Genomic DNA, 12,412 nt, shown 5'->3' with positions numbered 1-12,412 from the left:
GACAGGCGCATGCGTGAGCTGCTGTTTGCCTATTGAGCGAAATGTACTTACTCGCGAGTGTACTTAAAGTGAGTGTCCTTAAAGCGAGGTATGCCTGTATGTGTTCTATTCAATACATGTACTGCGCATGCACAGAAATTCAATGCCACGCATACGAGTTTTATAGTACATACACGCGCAGAAATAATAGACGCATACAGTATGCATTTCATACAAGTTCTACAGTACACGCATGCGCAGAATTTTAATGACACGCATATGCATTCCATACAAGTTTATCGGTAGTATGAGGACCACACTATAATCCATGCATCTATATCTTCTCCAATATTAATAAATAACATTCTCAATATTATTTTACAGGTATAACTGCACAAGAGCCAGCCCGAAAATGTAAGGTTGAAGAAGATTGTATATTTGGAAGAAGATTGTATTATTTCACAAAGTCTTTGCTGGTTATCTCTAAAATATAATTTATTGTACTCTTAATAAAAAAAGTCATACTTCAAAAAAATACTTTAGTCATCTGAAGTCATGTCCCGCAAGTTGTGTGGGCTTTATTTACTTTAATTGCAATTGAGTATGTGTCAGGCGGATGGCACATTGAATATCTTTGTCCATGACTGCGATGAGGCTATTGAACGGCGCAAGAACCAAACAGGTATTTTTTATACTTGAACTGATTTCAGTGGTGGCCAATTGTTCATACGTATTTCCCAGAGAGGGGGAAATATGGAGCCATCTTTGTACAATATATTATCTTTTCAACACTTCCCTCCCTTTGGTTATGTATGTATGTATTATGTCTTTATTTATATAGCGCCATTAATGTACATAGCGCTTCACAGTAGTAATACACGTGACAATCATAAATAACAAATAATACAAACAACAGATCATGGGAATAAATGCTTCAGACATAAAAGTAACATTTATGAAGAGGTACTGCTCTGAAGAGCTTACAATTTAATTGGTAGGTAGGAAGAACATACAGAGACAGTAGGAGGGCATTCTGGTAAGTGCAACTGACGGGGGCCAAAGCTTTATGTATCATGTGTATAGTATTAGCCACGGTGCTACACATATGCTTCTTTAAGTAAGTGTGTCTTAAGGTGGGTCTTAAAGGTGGACAGAGAGGCTGCTAGTCGGGTATTGAGGGGAAGGGCATTCCAGAGCTGTGGGGCAGTTAGTGAGAAAGGTTTAAGGCAGGAGAGGGCTTTAGATACAAAGGGGGTAGAGAGAAGACATCCTTGAGCGGAACGCAAGAGCCGGGATGTCGCATTGCGAGAAATTAGGGCTGAGATGTATGGAGGGGCAGAAGAGTGTTAGGCCTGGGACATAGTGGTGTGAGCAAGGCTGAGCCGTGCTGAGCTGCGCTCACACTCGGCACTGAGCCCCTGCAGTCGCAATGAGAGCGGCTTTAGCAGGGGCTCGCGCACGCGTCCGCACGCTTGGGGAAGCGTGCGTCTCAGGAAAATTTCAAAATTGGCGCTCGCCGGAGCTCAGGGCCGGTCACGTGAGCGGTTCGCCCAATGAGGGCGAACCAGCTCCGTGACGTCACTGGCCCGCCCCCAGACCCGTCCCAGACATGCCCACGGACGGTGTGCTGTGTAAGGCCAGGGAAAGCACCGCTTTCCCTGAGCCTCAGCGCGCCTCCGCCCGGATTAAACCACTATGTCCCAGGCCTAAAGCTTTAAAAGTGAGGAGGCAAATTGAGTGCGAGATGCAGGATTTAATAGGAAGCCAGGAGAGTATTTTCAGCAGGGGAGATGCTGAAACAGATTTAGAAAAGGGTAGAATGATTCTGGCAGTAGCGTTTAGGATAGATCGTAGGGGAGACAGGTGAGAGGCAGGAAGGCCGGACAGCAGGAGGTTACAGTTATCGGGACCGGAGAAAATGAGGGCCTGAGTCAGAGTTTTAGCAGTCAAGCTACAGAGGAAAGGGTGTATCTTTGTAATATTGCGGAGGAAAAAGAGACAGGTTTTAGATTATTGAATGTGAGAGGAGAATGTGAGAAAGGAGTCGAGTATGACCCCTAGGCAGCGTGCTTGGGCTACTGGGTGAATGATCATAGTTCCAACAGTAATGTGAAAGTAGGTAGTAGGGCCAGGTTTGGGAGGCAGTATGAGGAGCTCTGTTTTTGCCATGTTAAGTTTAAGTCGGCGGAGGGCCATCCAGGATGATATCGCAGAGACACATTCAGAAAAGATGGTCGCGTGACCTCTAAAAACACTAGTACAAAGAGCAAGGGCAAGGACCAATCTGGAAGATTAAGCAATCAACATCCCTGAAATTCTGGTTTTGCACCGGGTACCGAACGCAGACCCAACACACACCGGATCCAGCTCGTCCCCACCGGTAATCGACCTCAAACATCATCGCACCCAGTCCACCCACCTCAGACCCATTGCACCAAACTTCAGACCTAGCTCACCTGCCCACAAACCCAGCGCAATCCAACTTTGATCCCGCACACCTCTATTCAGACACAGCGAACCCCACGAAGGACTGAGCTCATGTCTAAATTTAACTGGTGCCTTGTTCAGGGATAGCATGGCAATGTCAATAGTTTTTTACCATTGTGATGCTGGTATATTTACAGTAGCTCTTCTACTTTAAATACAACGGATGGTGTGTCTTCCAAATATTTATTTAGATTTGGATCACTGGTGAGTCTACTCCATTAGCTTAAATATTCTTCATCTTCTTAGCCAACTGGTTAAACCTGGTGGTGAAGATTGTCCAATCATTTATATAAATGTTTTTATTCTCAACTTTCTTTCCTCTATTGGTTCTAGAATGTCTCAGTAGAGTCCGGCTATCTAACTAAAGTGCTTTTTAATATATTTATAACATGTTTTACCAGAATGTAATACATGGAGTGTTACAGTACCTTACATTTTCAAGAATATCCTGGGCATAAAGCTATAACAAAACATGGTTACATTAAATGAACAGGGTTATAAAGTCAATTCACATACATTTGATGGATAGATACTGTTGGAAAATTAGATACAAATGATAAAAGGCTTGGTGAGTAGGACTCACCAGTTATTATAGACGATTAACCCAATGAAATTAAATTCTCACAAAAGACCAGCTTGTAAACGAAAATCCTCAGAGGAGCAGTTTCGCCTTAAACGATTAAACTAACTATAGGGTATGTTGTTTAATCATCTTTTGTGATGGTTACTCTAACGTGCAAATAACTACAGTATTGGTAGCAACAGGTTTAATATATACAATTTTTTAGCATACGCTGTCATCCACTGATATTAAAAAATCCAAGAAGACGACCTGCTTAGGATCAACATGTGTGAAAACCAAGTCCAAATTGTTGGAATTAAAATGGACTCATACTTCCTTCCATTTTTCATATATTTATATCCCTTTTTGAGTGGATTGGTGCACATTCACTTTGACATTTGTACCATGTAGTAATATATATATATATATATTTGTTGATGTGGGCACTTTAATCATAAATATTTAACCTTCAATATATGTTGGTTTTTCTATGTTGGTAATGTTTGAGTAGCAACACTCGCTTATTATTATTATTATTATTATTATTATTATTATTAGATTCTTCACATACAGACTTCCACATACTGTATATCCTTGAGTTATTAGAATTTGAGTTATTAGATTATACACATTGATTATGTATTGTGCACACACTATCCACACTATAAGTAGTTAGAGAAGCACCAACAACAGCACCTTTTTATACATATTTACCATTTTGCTTGGCATCTATCCAATTACTATATTTTTGAGTAATATATGTCTCTACATTCACCATGTTAAAATCATGTAGTGAAAAGTTAAGTAGGAGAAATTCATTTGTAGGTAATTTTCATGTTGGGCTGAAGGACCGGCTCAGTGAGTAAAGACACTGACTCTGGCACTGGCCTGGTTCAATTCCCAGTGTCAGCTACTTGTGACCTTGGGCAAGTCACTTTATCTCCTTGTGCCTCAGGCACCAACAACATAGATTGTAAGCTCTACGGGGCAGGGACCTGTGCCTGCAAAACGTTTCTGTAAAGCTCTATGTAAAACTAGCAGTGCTATACGAGAACAAACTATATTATTCATTTATGTTGAGAAATTTAGATTATTATCATAGAACTTGGCACTAGAGATGGGCGAAATGTTTTTTTGTGGTTTTCATTTTCCTTTCAAAGACAGAGCAATCCGAATTCCGTTGTCGGATTGTTAAAAATCCTCATTCAGATTAATCTAAAGCCCCGCTGGAGGCTGCTGCACGCGCGTCTGGCGGCACACTATAAATAAAAATAAAATGTAAGCAGCTTCATTACCTTAGCGGCTGACCCCAAAATGGATTACAAAATAAAGATGAAGAAAAGAAAGACTTAAAAGATTTTTTTTTTACCTGTACACCGTGGCTGTTGAGGATCATTGCATCGTGTACCTGGAGTTGCTGCTGCTGGTGTTGCTGTTGGAGTCGGATTCGTGGGTTAAAAAGTAAGAAAAAGATGGATTTTGCTTTTTTAAATGTTGTATTTTTTTAGGTTCCCCATTGCATGGCATAGTGGCATCTCATGCCCACAGAGCATGGGTATGCCACCATGCCAGTCAATTTTTTTGGTGGCATTTTTAAGATTAAAATGTAATGTTTTTATTACTGGCTTGTTTTGAAGATTTGCAGGATGCATGTTGCCTGGCATAGTGGCAGCTCATGCCCACTGGGCATGTGCGTGCCACCATGCCAGTCAATTTTTTAATGTGCTGTTCATCCTGGCAGGGCTAAGTGCCAGTTTAATTTACTTTATGCTGCTGATATATGTTTTATTTTAAATGGGCAAATGCACTATTATCCATATCTGGATAATAGTAATTTTGCCCATTACTATACTGTATGTATTAGGGGGGTTGATGGGGGTACAGGGGGTGAGTTGTGTATTGGTACAGAAGGTAGTAGGTATTTTAATGTTTATTGTGGGTAGAGGGATTGAGTGAAGGGAGTTGTTGCCACAGGGTGGGTGGTCAGGCCTCGGTGTGTAGTGGGAGAGATTAACCCTTTCATTACCATAGCGGTTACTACCACTAAGGTAATGAAGGGGTTAACCCTTCCAAATACCAACCCGAGGGGCCTAACCAATCATCCTGGGGCTATTACCCCTTCACTCTCCCCCTTCTGCTCCCAATAAACCCGGTAGTCTGCCTTAACCCCTTCATTGCCTTAGCAGTTAGCCGTTAAGGTAATGAAGCTGCTTACATTTTATTTTTATTTATAGTGTGCGTGAGCAGGGGGTCTCCTGAGCTGAACAAAGTTTATTTACTCAGCATCGGGGACCCCCTACTTCTCGAGATACATGCTCCATTATGGGGTGCCGGTATCCCTCTGATTTGTTTAGATCCCATGGTCATGTGACCCACAGGATTTTAACATGGCGGTGTTACTGGCACCCCATAACGGGGCCTGTATCTCGGGAAGGAGGTTCCGGACCTGAAATCAATGCGGTTCAGCTCCAGAGATCCCCTGCTACATTACTGTAATGTTTAAAATTAAATAAAAAAACCTGCGATAGCCTGTGAGAGGCGCGCAGTTAGAGTGATTGATTCAGCCCATCTCTTACTGCGCGTCTCCTACAGACAGGTAGACCCGGGTAGGATTAACACAGCAGGGTCCCCTGCTGTGTTAATCCGATGACCCATTATGTCTGCCGCGGCAAATTTTGACAGAATCTCGGGCAAATCTCGAAATCCATTTCGAGAAATGATCGAATAATGGCCTCTGCATCTGTACCTGCGTTATTCACTAAATATTTAAACTGCAAATAAGGATTATAGGTAATGTCTTGCAATTATGCGGGAAGGGATTTGGCTCCGGCGATCTCCCCTCTTGATTGGCTCACAGCGCACCATGGGACGCGTTGCCACACGGGAGCACAATCTTGTTGTATCCCCTGCTGGTTGACGCGCCACAGCGCGGAGGGATAAGAGAGACACCGGGGCCTGCTAGAAGGAGGTGATGGACTGGTGAGAGGCGCGCATGCTGCCGTCAGCAGCGGGGACTTAGCCTAAGGGGGAGAGAGAGATCAGTGATTGTGGCTTCTAGTTCTCTTAAGTCATACACCATTCCAGTCATTACAGTATATTGGTGCCTTAGACTTATCAACTCTATACAGGCATACCCCGCATTAACGTACGCAATGGGACCAGAGCATGTATGTAAAGCGAAAATGTACTTAAAGTGAAGCACTCCCTTTTTTCCACTTATCCATGCATGTACTGTACTGCAATCATCATATACGTGCATAACTGATGTAAATAATGCATTTATAACAGGCTCTACAGTCTCCCCGCTTGCGCACAGCTTCGGTGCAGGTAGGGAGTTCAACTTTGCTGTTCAGGACGTGCTGATAGGTTCATGCATGAGCTGCTGTTTGACTATTGGGCGATGTGTACTTACTCGCGAGTGTACTTAAAGTGAGTGTCCTTAAAGCGGGGTATGCCTGTATACAGTAGTTGGCATGGAAATCCTTTTAGGAAGTGTGGATAGTACTCTTTTAAAATTTACTTTGCATATCAATTAGCATATCTCCCAGCCGGGTACCTCAGGTGGACTCTTTTTTCAGCACAGGCATGCATCCTTAATATTTTGGAGGGACGCTTAAGGAGATATATATATACACAAATGGAAACACTACTAAATTTAAAATCTCTCTCACTTTTTTAGTACCCAATCCATCGACTGTTTTTGGCGGGAGGGACAGATTTGATCTAAACAATCCGCGGAATGCTGGGAAAAGGACTTGGACTGGTTCGCCTATTTCTGCTCAGCACAGGTAAAAAAAATCAGTTTTTCAAACACGAGACACCTTTGGGGCAGTGTTTAATTACAATAATATATTGATAATAAACTAATGCCTAGGGGATTCAGGATTTTAACTTTTCACGAGGACGTAAAAGTACACAGAGACAATGAAAGATTTCTACAATAGGATGACAAATCAATAAGAGTGTTGTTGTTACTTATGAGGAAGAATTGGTTGAGAGGAAAAACAATTAAATGAATAAAGATAGAGGTGACCAACAGGATTAGCACCTGGAATCTTCAGAATCCCTTGTTTAACCATAAATACAGACAGGATAGACATTCCACATTCTATGGGTAAAATGGTATTAACAGAAATATAAACAAAATAGTATCTCAAAGAGTTTTACTAAACATTCGCAAACCAGATGCTAAACCTTCCAATTTTGTGTCTGAAACAGGTTTTCCTGTATTGATATAGAAGTGCTAGCCTTTTTTTAATATACTGGTATATATTTTTGTAATATACATGCTCACCTAAAACAGTAGATCATACCACTTGCCTTCTGTGTGTAAGATTCTTAGAACACAGAAGAAACATTACTCCATGTTTTATGTCTCAGTGTTCCAAAACATTTTTCAACCTGCCACAACAAAAATCTTAATGGGTTTGGAACATATTCCTCCATCTGTTTTGGGAGGAAATAGATTTAGATCACTCTGCAAAAGAGAGACATATTGGATTTTCAAATTAAACTGTTTAATTCCAGAGGGTTTAAATGAATTTATTGACACCAGTACTATTGTTTGACAAGAGAGGTCACTTTAGTTGTGTTCTGCATGGCCACACTGTTGAACACAATGCACAACATACCTGCTGTTTTATATTCGGTATGTATATTTTGTAAGGATATTTAGCAGTTCCATTTTTATAAAATGGTGTGCAATAGGTTTTCATTCACAATATATATATATATATATATATATATATATATATATATATATATATATATATATATATATATATATATATATATATATATATATATAGTATATATATATATATATATTTTTTTTTCTAAAGAATCATAGATTTTTAATGTATTATATGTATTTAATTTTTTTGGTTACTTATTCTATATTGGAATTGTGTTTTTTGATCTATTACCAACAACTTTTTATTTTACTACAGAACAGGCTCTCAACTGTTTTTGTTACCTTTTAGAAAGCTTTTTATGGAGAATTATTTTTCTCCATTCACTTTGTTAAGTATCTGTGTGTGTGTGTGTGTGTGTGTGTGTGTGTGTGTGTGTGTGTGTGTGTGTGTGTGTGTGTGTGTGTGTGTGTGTGTGTGTGTGTGTGTGTGTGTGTGTGTGTGTGTATATATATATATATATAGTACAAAAAAAAAACACAAAAGGCGCAAATCAGAGACACAGATGCATAGATATACAACACCTGAAGGATAAATACGTGAACAAGTCCTATATTCGAATTCCACAACGAGATGCACCTATAAATGAAAAAGATACCAATTTGGTGAAGTACGTTTATGAATAAAATTATTGCGCAAGCAACAGAGGCTACTTACAATGTAGCAGAAATAACAGGCACGTCAGTAAAATGTTTTCAGATCGCTGCATCAAAGGGGCTGATAATTTCAGGAATCGCTCACGCCGTCTGTGTGCTTGGACGCGGAAGCGTCACTGCTCAGCTGTAATCAGCAGTTGCGCGGGTCCTCTGATGGTGACGTCACTCCCCTAAACGGGGATACCGCTGGCTGCGTTCACTCGGTGAGATTAGCCACAGGGCTTAATTCTGAGATTGATATAACAGTCCAAATAGCCTTTAAATAAGGCTTTGCAGCAAATAGAAAGACAGTTAAAAGTACTGAATACAACAGAAAATAGGGAGATCAACTAAGAGATCCTCACCCTACTAGTTTCATCTGAGTTTAGACTTCTTCTGGGGCATCATATATACAGTATATATGTGTATATATATATATATATATACAGTGCTTGACAAATCACCCAAAAATCTACTCGCCGAACAAAAAAATCTACTCGCCACCTAGTCCCACCCCAACCCCGCCCCTAGTCCCCCTACCCCGCCCCTAGTCCCGCCCCTACCCCGCCCCTAGTCCCGCATTTAAAAAAAACCCTAAATGAAATAAATTGAATAAATTTCTAGTAAGAACATTCGTTTTTGACATAAGTTTATTTATTGTATTACATTATACTACAATTAGTCCTTGTTACGTGTGTGTGTGTGTGTGTGTGTGTGTGTGTGTGTGTGTGTGTGTGTGTGTGTGTGTGTGTGTGTATGTGTGTATAAATGTCGAATCTAGAAAAAAAAGCCAGGTGTGAATGACTAGTTTCCTGCACCCCTTAACTAGTGCCTGGACGTCCCCGCTTCACAATATTTAAAGCAGCAATCCCGCCTGGGATCTTACCTGATCCGCAGTCCCTCAATGTCCAGGTACCCTCATTCCTGCAATGTTATACATTGGAGGGAATGTGTTCCCTACCTGTCTTCTGGGTTAGGGGGGGTTCCGATGTCTTCCGTGTGAAGCTTGAGTCAGATCTGGAAGAAAGCAGTATAGGTTATTTCGGTGTAGGTATAGGGCAGTTAAGATATACAGGGTAAATAAAATATCCAGATTGTGAGACAGAGAGAGGGTGAGAGAGATGGTGAGACGGAGAGAGGGTGAGAGAGAGGGTGAGAGAAAGAAGGTGAGAGAGACGGAGAGAGAGAAGGTGAGAGACGGAGAGAGAAGGTGAGAGAGACGGAGAGAGGGTGAGAGAGACGGAGAGAGGGTGAGAGAGACGGAGAGAGGGTGAGAGAGACGGAGAGAGGGTGAGAGAGACGTAGAGAGGGTGAGAGAGACGGAGAGAGGGTGAGAGAGACGGAGAGAGGGTGAGAAAGAGACGGAGAGAGGGTGAGAGAGAGACGTAGAGAGGGTGTGAGAGAGACGGAGAGAGGGTGAGAGATAGGGTGAGAGAGACGGAGAGAGGGTGAGAGAGAGGGTGACAGGGTGAGAGAGGGGCTGAGAGAGGGGGTGATAGAGGGGTTGAGAGAGACGGAGAGAGGGTGAGAGAGACGGAGAGAGGGTGAGAGAGACACGGAGAGAGGGTGAGAGAGAGAGGGTGAGAGAGACGGACAGGTGAGAGACAGAGAGAGGGTGACTGTGGGGGTTGGGGTGACTGGGTGGGGTGATTGGGGTGTGGGGTGATTGGGGGGTAGGGTGATTGGGGGGCTGGGGTGACTGACTGGGTGTTTGGGTGGGGTTATTGGGGGGTTGGGGTGTCTGACTGGGTGGGGATTACTGACTGACTGGGTGGGGTGACTGGGCGACTGGGCACAGGGCAGGGGGGTGGGATGACTGACTATGACTGACTGGGTGGGGGGGGGGATGACTGACTGGGTGGGGGGATGAATCACTGGGTGTGGGGGGTGACTGACTGGGTGGGGGGATGACTGACTGGGTGGGGGCATGACTGACTGGGTGGGGGGATGACTGACTGGGTGGGGGGATGACTGATTGGGTGGCGTGGGGGGGTACTTCTGGTGTCCTACATGTTCTCTCTCTCTCTCTCACACACACACACTCTCTCATACCCATAAACACACTCTCTCATACACACACACACACACACACAAACAAACTCTCCTACCCATACACACACACACACTATCCTACCCATACACACACACACACACACACACACACACACACACACTCTCTCCTACCCATACTCACACACATACACACACATACACACACACACATACACACACACACACACACTCTCCTACCCATACACACACACATACACACACACACTCTCCTACCCATACACACACACATACACACACACACTCTCCTACCCATACACACACACATACACACACACACACACACTCTCCTACCCATACACACACACATACACACACACACTCTCCTACCCATACACACACACATACACACACACACACACACACTCTCCTACCCATACACACACACACACACACACACACTCTCCTACCCATACACACACACATACACACACACACACACTCTCTCCTACCCATACACACACATACACACACACACACACACACGGGATGGGACGGGGAAACACCCTGCTACTACCTGCCGCCCCGCGCGGGCAGCGGGAGCGAGGGGAGGAGGGGGTGTAAGAAAAACACCCGAGCCGCGCGGGCAGCAGGAGGGGGGTGAAGCACCCGAGCCGCGCGGGCAGCGGGAGGGGGGTGAAGCACCCGAGCCGCGCGGGCAGAGAGAGGGAGGGGGGTGAAACACCCGAGCCGCGCAGGCAGCGGGAGGGGGGTGAAACACCCGAGCCGCGCGGGCAGAGAGAGGGAGGGGGGTGAAACACCCGAGCCGCGCAGGCAGCGGGAGGGGGGTGAAACACCCGAGCCGCGCGGGCAGAGGGAGGGAGGGGGGTGAAACACCCGAGCCGCGCAGGCAGCGGGAGGGGGGTGAAACACCCGAGCCGCGCGGGCAGCGGGGTGAAACACCCGAGCCGCGCGGGCAGAGGGAGGGGGGTGAAACACCCGAGCCGCGCGGGCAGAGGGAGGGAGGGGGGAAAAGAAAGACATGAGCCGCGCGGGCAGCGGGAGCGCCGAAGGGAGGGGGGAGAAACACCTCTGCTACCTCCCGCGCGGGCAGCGGGAGCGCCGGGGACCGGATGTATCAGTATAAATATTTATTAAAGGCATTAAATTCCCCACACCTCAAGCATGTGTCCACAATCCTCTCCATGACCGGATCAGTGCAGGTCTTGTAAGTAGGAGGTGACACAATTATACAAGAGGATATATAGGAAGAGGAGGAGCAGCAGACGCGAGCACACCCCCAACCCCCCCCCCCTCCCCATTACTTACCCGTGCAGAGAAGGAAGGGCGGTTTGAAGTCCTGGCAACTCCAAGCCGCGTCACAGCCAGAGGGATTTTTTTTTTTTTCGAGCAGGGGATTTTTTTTTTGCAGAGCAGGAGAAAAGCTACTGGCCACGAGCCAATATCCGATCGCAGCTGGCGAGTTGGCGACCGGGTTTGTCGAGCACTGTATATATATATATATATATATATATATATATATATATATACACACACCTTCATTATTATATTTCATATGTATAGTGTTATATTTTCAATTGTTTTTACAGTTATTACTTAGTCTCCTGATGAGCTCAATTTGTTGCTAGGCTCATAATTATAATGCAAACCTCTCTAGGAGTCCCTAGTTATACCCCTGATGAAGACACTGACAAAACGCGTTGGGACACGTAAGCAGTTCTGATGTACGGACACAGTTGCGTATTGACGCACTAACGGGCACTTGCAGAGCTGCAGAGGAAGCTGAAAACTTTGTGGTTTTTGAAACTCCAAATTGCGGCTATTTATTGCAACTACGTCCACTTTGTTCCAGCTCTGTGGAGGACATTCATTCAAGCAACGAGGACTCTTTAATATCGTTTAGACCCGTCTGATGCTTCTGTGATTACCTGACACCGCACGTGAGATTGATGTCCAGTAACCAACTCTCTCATGATACACTTACTGCGAGTTTAAATCTTTTACCTTCCCAGTGAGCATTTGTCTGT

General features: G+C 44.2%; 1 protein-coding gene across 5 annotated transcripts in view; it reads right to left on the bottom strand.

The window, feature by feature from the left end:
• TPK1 (thiamin pyrophosphokinase 1) overlaps window positions 1–12,412 on the bottom strand; it is a 519,153-nt gene that overhangs the window by 439,556 nt on the left and 67,185 nt on the right. The window lies entirely within an intron of this gene.

This window comes from Ascaphus truei, chromosome 2, assembly GCF_040206685.1.
Source record: "Ascaphus truei isolate aAscTru1 chromosome 2, aAscTru1.hap1, whole genome shotgun sequence".
NCBI lineage: Eukaryota > Metazoa > Chordata > Amphibia > Anura > Ascaphidae > Ascaphus > Ascaphus truei.
This window is presented reverse-complemented; position numbering and strand designations above follow the sequence as displayed.